The following is a 10,173-nucleotide window of genomic DNA, read 5'->3' on the forward strand; positions in this document are numbered from 1 at the left end:
GCTCAGTGCCTGCCAATGACAGTCGGGGTTAACTCAATGCTGGTGCCGATCCAGGCTTCGCCCGCACACTGGACTCGAAGTTAGAGCTGGCTCTTTCAGCAATGGGGAAGCGGCTCTAGCCCCTGCTGTGGGACTGGGGCTTCTTCTGGACTGGGGACGGTCTTTGGGGTGCCTGTCATCCTGCTCACTGGGAAACAACTGGCGGGTGACTTGCTTCTTTCCTCCCACATCCAGTCCTTCAAACTTCTCTCTCAATGGTTCAATTGACTGGCTCCAAATGGCTGTCAGGTATTTCTACTCACCCGACTCATTCCAAGCCACCGCAAATTTAGTGCCTCTCTGATCTGGAGATTGTGACTTGCAGGTGGCAGTCAGCAGGAATTCAGCTTCAGCAGCAAAACTTTTCTTTGGCTGGGTTATCTCTGGACGCCAAGAGTCTCTGCTAAGCAGGGTCCACTCTGATGACCAGTTGTGTTCCTGCTGGCCTCACATTACTTAGGCCTTGCGCCCACCACCAGGGTAACCATCACCACACTTTCTATTGGGGCTATGGCCTGTGGTCCATCAACCAATGTAGTCGCAATGGTCACAGTACTGGTGAGAGGTTCCTCCTTTTTCTCCATTATGGGTCTTCCCTGAGTCTTTCCTTATGGGAAAAATTTCATTGGTATTCATCATTTTTAGTACTGATTGCACCTCCTAGAACCAATTAACAATGAGTACTGAGGTACCACTGTATTATAATTAAAGGAGAAGAGACTCACTAATACAGAATGGAGCAAAGTAAACTAACTTTGGAATGAAACCTGCTGTTAGAAAATCTGTTTTATTATACAGAAATGGTAGCAGAGGATGGTGACATAGCCATACAGATCAAATAAAATGTACAGTGTACAGTCACCATGGCCCTTGCTGCTTAACAGGTTCAACTATCACAGGAAACTCTCCTCAGAACAAACAGAAGCAGATATTGGATTTAGTCCAAGTTCAGCCCTAAGAATGGGATGAAAAATGTTCTGCACTGGGATCTAGATGGGTGGCACACCCTTTTTCTTGTTCTGTTATTCTGCCAGCAGCTTTTTATACCTTCAAGTATGGTATCATTTGGGGACATCTATGAAGTTTGCTCTGGCTGGAGAACATGAAGTCCATATAGAAATTTATTAAAAATGAAAAAAGATACTAAGACTTAATGGAAAGTAGTATGTTGTATTGGCACCCAAAGGGGGGGGGAGATAAAACTTAACAAGCATACAGCACATTTTTTATTCACAATCTCCTGGTCTTTGGTTGACGAGGTTAGGTATGATGTGTGAATCCAGCCATATATTGAACAAGTTTTAGTGTTGAGTCAATAGAAGCGAAACACAATATTAAGTGAATACATATATAAGAAACATTTATCATATTGAATAACTACTGTATAGTTATTTTAATGTTTTTATATTGCTTATGTTTAAGCCTTTGTGGGAATAGCACACAGTTTGTAAGGATGTGGATGCATTGTCACTTTTACAATAGGGGCTTCATTGAGTTCTTTCACTCCTTCAGGCAACCGGAAGCTGAAGGCCCTCAACAAGCTGGTCAGAAAAATGAAGATCTCAATTCTTGCCAGCTGCTCTCCCACGCATACACGCTGACCTATAGATGAGAGAAAGCATGCATGAAGGGGATAATAATCTGTTCTCCAGTTTATAAGCAGATCATCAAAGAAATTTGAAAAGATTTGTAACATCCCAAGAAGATTTCCATACTGATGTAGTATCTTTGAGCATAACTTTAACTCATAGCATAACTTTAACTCAGGTTGTGGTAGATAGTACACCATATCAAAGGCAAAGCAATACGCCCCTTGAAATATCTCGCATGTATTTCCAGAGATGGGCCTACAAGAGGGAAGTCACTTTCTCCCCTTTCTGTCTACAAACTTATTCTGTGGTGCATCAGACTACTGGAAGTGGAATGGACATAATCTATAGGCATTCCCTTTCAGTGACCAAACATTTATTCTTGTTGTTCATTGCTTACTACATCTGGCTTCCTGTGAAATATGGAGATGGTCTGTGCAGTTTCACCATATCTCATAAGTCCTTTTTACTAGCAGAGCTTAATCATTGCTTGACTTATCATTACAAGTGAAAGTCATCTTCAAGTTACATTCTCAAGTACTACAAGTTTTGAGACATCAATGGTCTGACAGCTGCAAATCCATTTGAGTGAAACTGGCCATTTTAATATGGAATTTATCCATCTATGCTACTGAATCTGTTTTGGTTGTCTCGGCAAATAAACTATGCCAGAAACCAGTTCAGTTCATTGACCAAGTATTCTTCTGTGCTTATGTTGGACTTTAGCTATGGGGACACAGTGGTTCTAGTCCTTCATGTTGGACAAGAAGCAACGGATGGAAACTCATCAAGGACAGAACCAATCTAGAACAAAAGGGAAATTTCCAGACAGTGCAACAACTTTCCTCCAGAAATTGTGGGTGCTCCAATGCTGGAAGTTTTTAAGAAGAGATTGGACAACCATTTGTCTGAAATGTTATAGGGTTTTTTGCCTGAGCAGAGGGGACCTCCAATGTCCCTTCCAACTCTGCTCTTCTGTTATTCTATACCCAGAAGGTGATTTTGAGGAATTCTCATATATAATTTGGTTGCTGATGCTGAATGAACAGAGCATGGGAGCAGAGTGACATCAGTATGTCATGACTCTCATGTTTTATGCTCCCTACCACTCAATTTGAAAGAGATAATCAGCTTCCTTAAATGTTTCTTCAGTTTGATAAATGGTTGGCTGAAGAAAATACACATGTGTGTTTGTTGTTTGTCGACTTCAGTTCGGCGTTTAACACAATCATTCCCCAGCATCTTGTAGACAAACTGGGCCTTTTCGGCTTAAACACCCCTTTGTTCAACTGGATTCTTGATTTTCTTACCAATAGGCCCCAATATGTGCGAGTTGGGACAAATACCTCTAATACCATTTTCTTGAGCACAGGTTCTCCTCAGGGCTGCGTCCTAAGTTCGCTGCTGTTCACCCTGTTGACCCATGACTGTTGTGTTAGGTTTGCCACTAACCATATTGTGAAGTTTGCAGATGATACAACAGTAGTGGGCCTTATTCAAGATGACAATGTGGAAGCTTTCCGCAAGGATGTTGAGGGGTTGGTGAACTGGTGTAAGGAAAACAGACTAGTTTTAAATACCAAAAAAACCAAAGAGATCATTGTCGATTTCAGAAAAGGCAGGCACAGCCACACTTCTCTGTGCATTAATGATTCACCTGTGGACATGGCTGCCAGCATCAAATTCTTGGGTGTGCAGCTAACGAGTAGGCTGGCTTGGTCGCTCAACAGCGGACACAGCAGTGCTTGCATTTTCTGCGTCGCATGAGAAAAACACATTTTTCTTCTCCTATCTTGCCACTTTCTACAGGGGGACGATCGAGAGCATCCTGTTATACAGCATCACAGTCTGGTTTGGAAGCATCACTGCTTCAGACTGGAAGGCAGTGCAGAGAGTAGTGAGGATGGCCGAAAAGATCATTGGGGATATAGCACAGAAGCGTTGCTTGAGCAGGGTCCGTAAGATTATCTGGGACAGTATACATCCTCTTCACGACCTGTTTTCCTTGTTACCTTCTGGGAGGAGGCTTCGTGGTATCCATAGCAAAACATCCAGATTCAGCCATAGTTTCATTCCATACAGCATTAACCTTGTGAACTCTCAAGCTTCCTCCTTCCATTATATATTCAAGATGGACAGTATTTAATATTTATTTGTTATGTATATGTGGGGGTGGGGGTCTATACATATGTTGTATATAGTATGTTTAGGTGTTTGCCATGTATGTGTTTCACTTTGAGAGTGGGCAACTAAATTTCATTTTTGATGTGTGCCGTTGTGCGCACAGTAAAAAAAATGACAATAAAGGTTATCTATAAGTTATAAATTGCTTTGGGCTCATGGATGTACCTATTCCAAATGGCAGAAACTCTTCTCGATCAATGAACTTCCCATCCTTATCTAAAAAGTGATTTGGGTTGAATTCTTCAGGTGTCTCCCATTGTTCTGGATCAAGAAGAACAGAGCGCAGGTCTGGGATAATAACGGTCCTCTGTAAAAAAAAATATATGATAGGATTAAGTAGAACAGTTTCATAAGGAAATGGGCAAAATAGTTCAAACAATATTGATGAAACATTAGTTTTTAGCTTGCCTTTATGGACCCCTATTTGTTCATTTCCAAAGCAGATTCTGGAAGCAGTGTCTGAGAGCAGCTTCCTTTCTCCCCTCCCTTCCATTAAAACAGAGAGCTTCTGCCCAAATCCATATTCTGCTTTTACTTCCATAATGGACTCCTGGAATGCAGCCTGACCATGTTTCTCACCTTTGGAATAAGGTAACCCCTCATCTTCACATCCTTTGTACTTTGCCTGGGAACCCCAAATAGCAAGATATATTTTACACGCTGCATTTCATGAATCACTGCATTGGTGTAAGGCAGCTTCTTCCGATCCTGATAGGAAATTGACCCGAGAAGCCAAACACATCTTCAATCTCCTTCTGGACTTTCTCTAGAAAAAAAATGATGGAAATAGAAACTTCATTTTCAGTATTGTGTTTCCTTTATTTGTTTCCAAATTTTAATCCTCAATAGAACTTTAGGACCTAGAACAGGGGTCTTCAAACTTGGCCCTTTTATGAGTTGTGGACTTCAATTCCCAGAAATCCTCAGCCAGCATGCCTGGCTGAGGAATTCTGGGAGTTGAAGTCCACAAGTCATAAAAAGGCCAGGTTTGAAGACCCCTGAACTAGAACAACATTTAGGGAATTAATTGTAATCATTTAATAGAATCATACATCTGGGAGGGACTTTGGAGCTCTTCTATCCCAACCCCTCCTAAAGGCATGGACCTTGTATAATCCCATTCAAAACCTTCAGTGATGGAACATCCAAAACTTCCAGAGGTAAGACATTCCACTGATTAATTGTTCTCCCTAACAGGAAATTTCTCCTTACTTCGAGGTTGGATCTCTCTTAGCTAAGCTTCTACATTGTCAAGATTGAATCACTATAATGTCTGCTAGTCCCATAGCTAATCAACTTGCCAAAGAAAAGGGGGGAGGGGTAAAGCAAAGAGAGGAAACGGGATAACAAGAAGCCATTCACGAATAGTGAGAGCCTGCAAGCCACCAAAGTTATTATTGCAGGTGCAATTGTTTAACTAAACAAGCTTTCGCATGGGAAAAATCAGAACTGGTTTTGCTTCTTCAGTTCCAAGATGGTGTATCCAATAAACTTCTACCTTTTGGGACTAAATCGCCTAGAGGAATTCTTTTGTTGGGTTTTCTTATCAGACCGTTGACACTCAGGCCCAGCCAACCCCTAAATTGGTCACTAGAATGCCAAGCAGGCTTTGAAAAACTCAAACGTCTTTTCACCACTGAACCAATCCTAAAACACCCTGACCCAGATGAGTCCTTTGTAATACAAACAGACGCCAGTGATGTGGAGGTTTTTTTTTTGCTGGCTAGCATATTGGGATGGTTGACTCTTTCATATATTGGATGAGAGTTATCATGTCCCCTCAATACATCCCTTCAGTAGGCTAAGCATACCCAGCTCCCTCAACCATTTTTCATACAATTTAGCCTCCAGACTCTTTGTCATTGTTGTTGCTCTTCTCTGCTCATTTTCCAGGACCGCAACATCTTTTTTGTATCATGGTAACTAGAACTGGATGCAGTATTCTAAGTGTGGTCTCACCACCATAGTATCTCGTTGAGATGCTGCCTCAAGGTCACCCGACTGGGAAAAGAAGGCAGATGCATACCAGCCTATGCTTGAAACTAACCACTCTGGAAACATCTTGCATTAGGCTCTAGGATTGCTTGGTTATTTTGTCAGCTGCAGCACACTGCTGCCTCATACTTAAGTAGTGGTCCACTAGGACACCTAGATCCCTCTCACAGTTACTCCCGCATCACTTGGGTCACAAAGGAAGGAGATGCAAAGTTAAACATCATGGGAAAATGGATGATACCTCAACCCATGGTGTTGGATAATCTCACCCAGAGGTTTCGTGAAGAGGTTAAAAAAGAGTGGAGAGTATGGCGCCCTGCAGCACACCAAAAAGGAGTGGCTGTGGGCTGGACCTCTCGCCCTCTATCACCACCAATTGGAACTGGCCTTGAAGAAAAGAGCTGAACCAGCACAACACTGAGCCTCCCAGCTCCAATTCTTGCAGCAGGCCCTAAGAAAACCATGGTTGATGGTACCAAAAACCACTGATAGTCAAGAGGCACAAGGATGGATGTACCAACCCCATCCTGCTCCCCACAGAGCTCATCTATAAGTACAACTAATGTTATTTCTGTCCCATAACCAGACCTGAAGCCTGACTGAAAGGGGTCCAGATAATCTGTTTCATCTGGAGCTGCAGTACAACCACTTTTTCACTCACAATGCTCCCATCTCTTCTGTTCATGGCAGGGAGCATCACTTTGTACATCACCTCATGCCCGTCCTCTTAATTTATTTTTTCTGTATTCATTATCCTACTATAATTTGGTTTTCTATATGCAAATTAGGATGAACTTTGGTACATTTCTGCATTTAAAGTGTGTTAAATGTTTCAGATTTGTACTGATTTCTAGTTTTTAACTTCCTCTCTCTATTTTATTGAGGATTCAAAGAATTATCTCTGTAATTCTTGGCTTTCCTTTAAACCTGCTAACTTTATGCGACTACTTACAGGGTCAAGAATCTTTATAGAAAAAATATTATGAAGCATAGATTCAGTTTAATCATTCAGTATTTCAAATAATGTGTTTTAAAACCTGAGAGTAACCCTTAGTCCCACCTTGGATGTCGGGATGATTGGCCAAGAGGAGTAGTGCCCACTTCAAAGTAGCAAAGGTTGTGTCTGTTCCAGCACCTAAAAAATCAGAAATACACATAGCCAGATTCTCTTCATTGTAGGTAGAGTTGGGGTCATTCTTGCTCTGATGTTTAAAATGGAAAATGAAAATTACAATGGATTCTATGCAATTTTTGTGTGGCTATTTATGCCTCTGTGTTGCAACTCATGAGAATAAATATTTTCCAGGTGGTTCTATCAATGCATGAGAATAATAACGAAATAATACATTCACATTGAGAGTGAAGAGAGTTTTAGCTTTGGAAGAACTTGAATGTGTTTCTTTTTATTTTATGATTGGTTGCTTCGGTAAATGTTCAGTATAGTGACTCATGTGTACCTACTAGAGTGAATCACAAAACTTAACAAGCAGGATTACCTGCATGCATTCTAATTTAAAGTTATGCCGAAAAGTGATGTCTCTAACTACAAACCTTTGTGGCTGCTATGCCACGCTATGACAATTTATGGAATACATGGAATACTAGATTCTTGTGAGACATCAACAACCTTTTACTGAACTAGTGCAACTTCACGAAGAATTGGAGGACAATTCAGTGAGCTAGAAAAAGCACATGATCAACTACCTATATATTTCCCATCTACAACCTCTCACCATTGCTCTTCATATTTAGTATGTACAATGTACCCAGAAATCTATAATTACAATACCCACGGATGCTGTTATATAATGGTGATATGATGAGCCATGGTGGCACAGTGGTTAGAATGCAGTACTGCAGACTACTTTGCTGACTGCCAGCTGCCGGCAGTTCGGCAGTTCAGTTCTCATCGGCTCAAGGTTGACTCCCCCTTCCATTCTTCCGAGGTCAGTAATATGAGAAGCCAGATTTTGGGAGGCTGACTCTGTAACCCACTTAGAGAGGGCTGTAAAGCACTGTGAAGCGGTATATAAGTCTAAGTGCTACTGCTATTGCTATACAGAAACAAGAAGCACCACTGAAGCATTAATGCAAAGGTGGAAAATCTGCCTAATGGTTTAGGAATGGGGATCACTATTCCGAAGACTGTATATCTTGAAAGTGGTGACCAGACTAATGATACACTCAAGACTGATGATATCAAAGTGTAAATAAGATGACCCAGTTCAATAGATAAAAGTTGCTTTTAGAAAAAAAAATCATTCTGGGTCTTTCTCTGAAAACATTGGGGAAGAGGACCTATTTTCCTTATTTCAAACTGTTTTACATTTTCACTTATTGTCAAGGCTATGAAAGTATTTGTCCTTTTCCAATCGTTTCATGGAAAATATTCATTTAAGTATGAATTAATCAAAAGTCCCTGTTAATTCTTTTTCTTCTTGGTGGAACTTAACATAAGATAAGATAACCTTTATTATCATTTTTTTTACTGTGGGCACAACGGGACACATTGAAAAATGAAATTTAGTTGCCTGCTCTCAAAGCAAAACACATGCATGACACACACCTAAACATACTATATACAACATATATATAGACCCACACCCCTACATATACGTAACAAATAAATTTCTTTAGAAAAAAGGGGGAATGGTATGATGCTGAAGAGGTACGATATAGCTCTGACTTAGAAGCATCCAGAATTTAGGTTGGGTTAAATTCAGAATTGGAGCTGAACAAAAAAAAAAAAAATACTTCCCAGGAAAACAAAACTAGTAGCTCCTCTTGTTTACTTATACTGTGGAATTTAATGATTCCTTGACCATATATTGAAGCACAATAAATCCATACCTTCTCCATCTGAAGCAGATAGTGATCAATGAAATCCTGCGGCTCATGCAGAGCGTGAAATTCTTTGTGTTTCTCTATTTCCTGCTTTGCAAAAGAGGCAATCAAATCCACGGAAGCCAGGACCTTCTTGTGAGGGCCTGGGAGGTAGCCCATTAATCGTGGGAACACATTATACATCTAATAAAAAGGAAGAGGAAAGGTTATTTATTTATTTATTTATTTATTTCCCACCTCAGTTTAAAAAAAATACTCTCAGCAGCTCATAGTAATAGACAGCACTTAATAACCAAAACAAAAAACAAAAAAAAAACCATGACAAACACACATTGTGACAGACCTCAAAAGTCCTCCAGAAAAGCTGTTTCCAAATTCTTATCCGGGTGGAAACAATGGGTTTAAGTTATAATAATGCAGATGTTGGTTAGGTATCACAAAAGATTGGTAAGACCTGTTCAATGATGGACTGACCCAGGAAGTGCTAGAGCAGTGGTTCTCAACCTGTGGGTCGGGACCCCATTTGGGGTCGATTGACCATTTCACAGGGGTCGCCAAGCAAGGCTGTCCGCCATTTTTTTTGTCCGCCATTTTTTTTGTTCGCCATTTTTTCCCCCTTTTCTGGCAGGTGCCTTACCTCCCTTGGGCTGGGCCAGCTGGTGGTCGGCCTGCTCCGTCTCTGCCGCTTGCCAGCTATGCCTCAGCCGGCACAGGGGCCGGAACCACACATGCGTGGCACTCCCGGGCAGGGAAAGTCCTTGACTTACGACCGGTTGGGTAGTCCTTGACTTACGACCGGTTTAGTCCTCGACTTACGACCGGTTTAGTCCTCAACTTACGACCGGTTTAGTCCTCGACTTATGACCGGTTGGGTTCGCGGCATTAAAAAGGTTGAGAACCACTGTGCTAGAGCTGTTTAAATCTGGGATCCACAGCCATCTGCTGGTGGTACTGAAATGATGGATTCCTGCATGGGCAGGAACCACTTTAGTGTTGTTGTTAATGCACCAGCCTAGAAACTGATAGACTCTGAATTCTAGTCCCAACACAAACACTAAGTCAACTGGGTGACCCTGGACCAGTCCCTTTCTCTCAACCCTAGGAAGTGGTCAGTGGCAAACTACTTCCAAAATCTTGACAAGGAAACTGCAAAGACTTGTCGAGGCTCTCACCTGGAGTCAAGACTGACCCAAGGTCATGCACACCTACCAGGGGAGAATAGTACAATAGATAGTTTCCAAGGCTTTCTCCATGGATTCCAATCGTGATTACATGAAATTATGCATGGAAATATAGCTGGTTTGGGAAAATTTGTCTCTTTAATAGAAAACATGACTTACCAAGTAGAAAAAATTACCAGTCAATTTCACAATACTTTCAAGGGCTTGAATTAAGTTCTGGAATTCTTCATCTTCTGCAGAAAACTGATGTCCAAAACTTAAAGTACATATGACATTACAAACTGCATTTACTACTGGAAATGAAGGGTCAAAAGGCTGTCCTGCAAATGAAGATGTTTTAT

General features: G+C 41.2%; 1 pseudogene; it reads right to left on the bottom strand.

Moving 5' to 3' along the window:
* Positions 1–867: 867 nt before the first annotated feature.
* Positions 868–10,173, bottom strand: part of LOC114923115 — a 17,562-nt pseudogene continuing 8,256 nt past the window's right edge.

Source organism: Protobothrops mucrosquamatus, unplaced genomic scaffold (assembly GCF_001527695.2).
Source record: "Protobothrops mucrosquamatus isolate PMUCROS unplaced genomic scaffold, P.Mucros_1.0 scaffold1945, whole genome shotgun sequence".
Lineage (NCBI taxonomy): Eukaryota > Metazoa > Chordata > Lepidosauria > Squamata > Viperidae > Protobothrops > Protobothrops mucrosquamatus.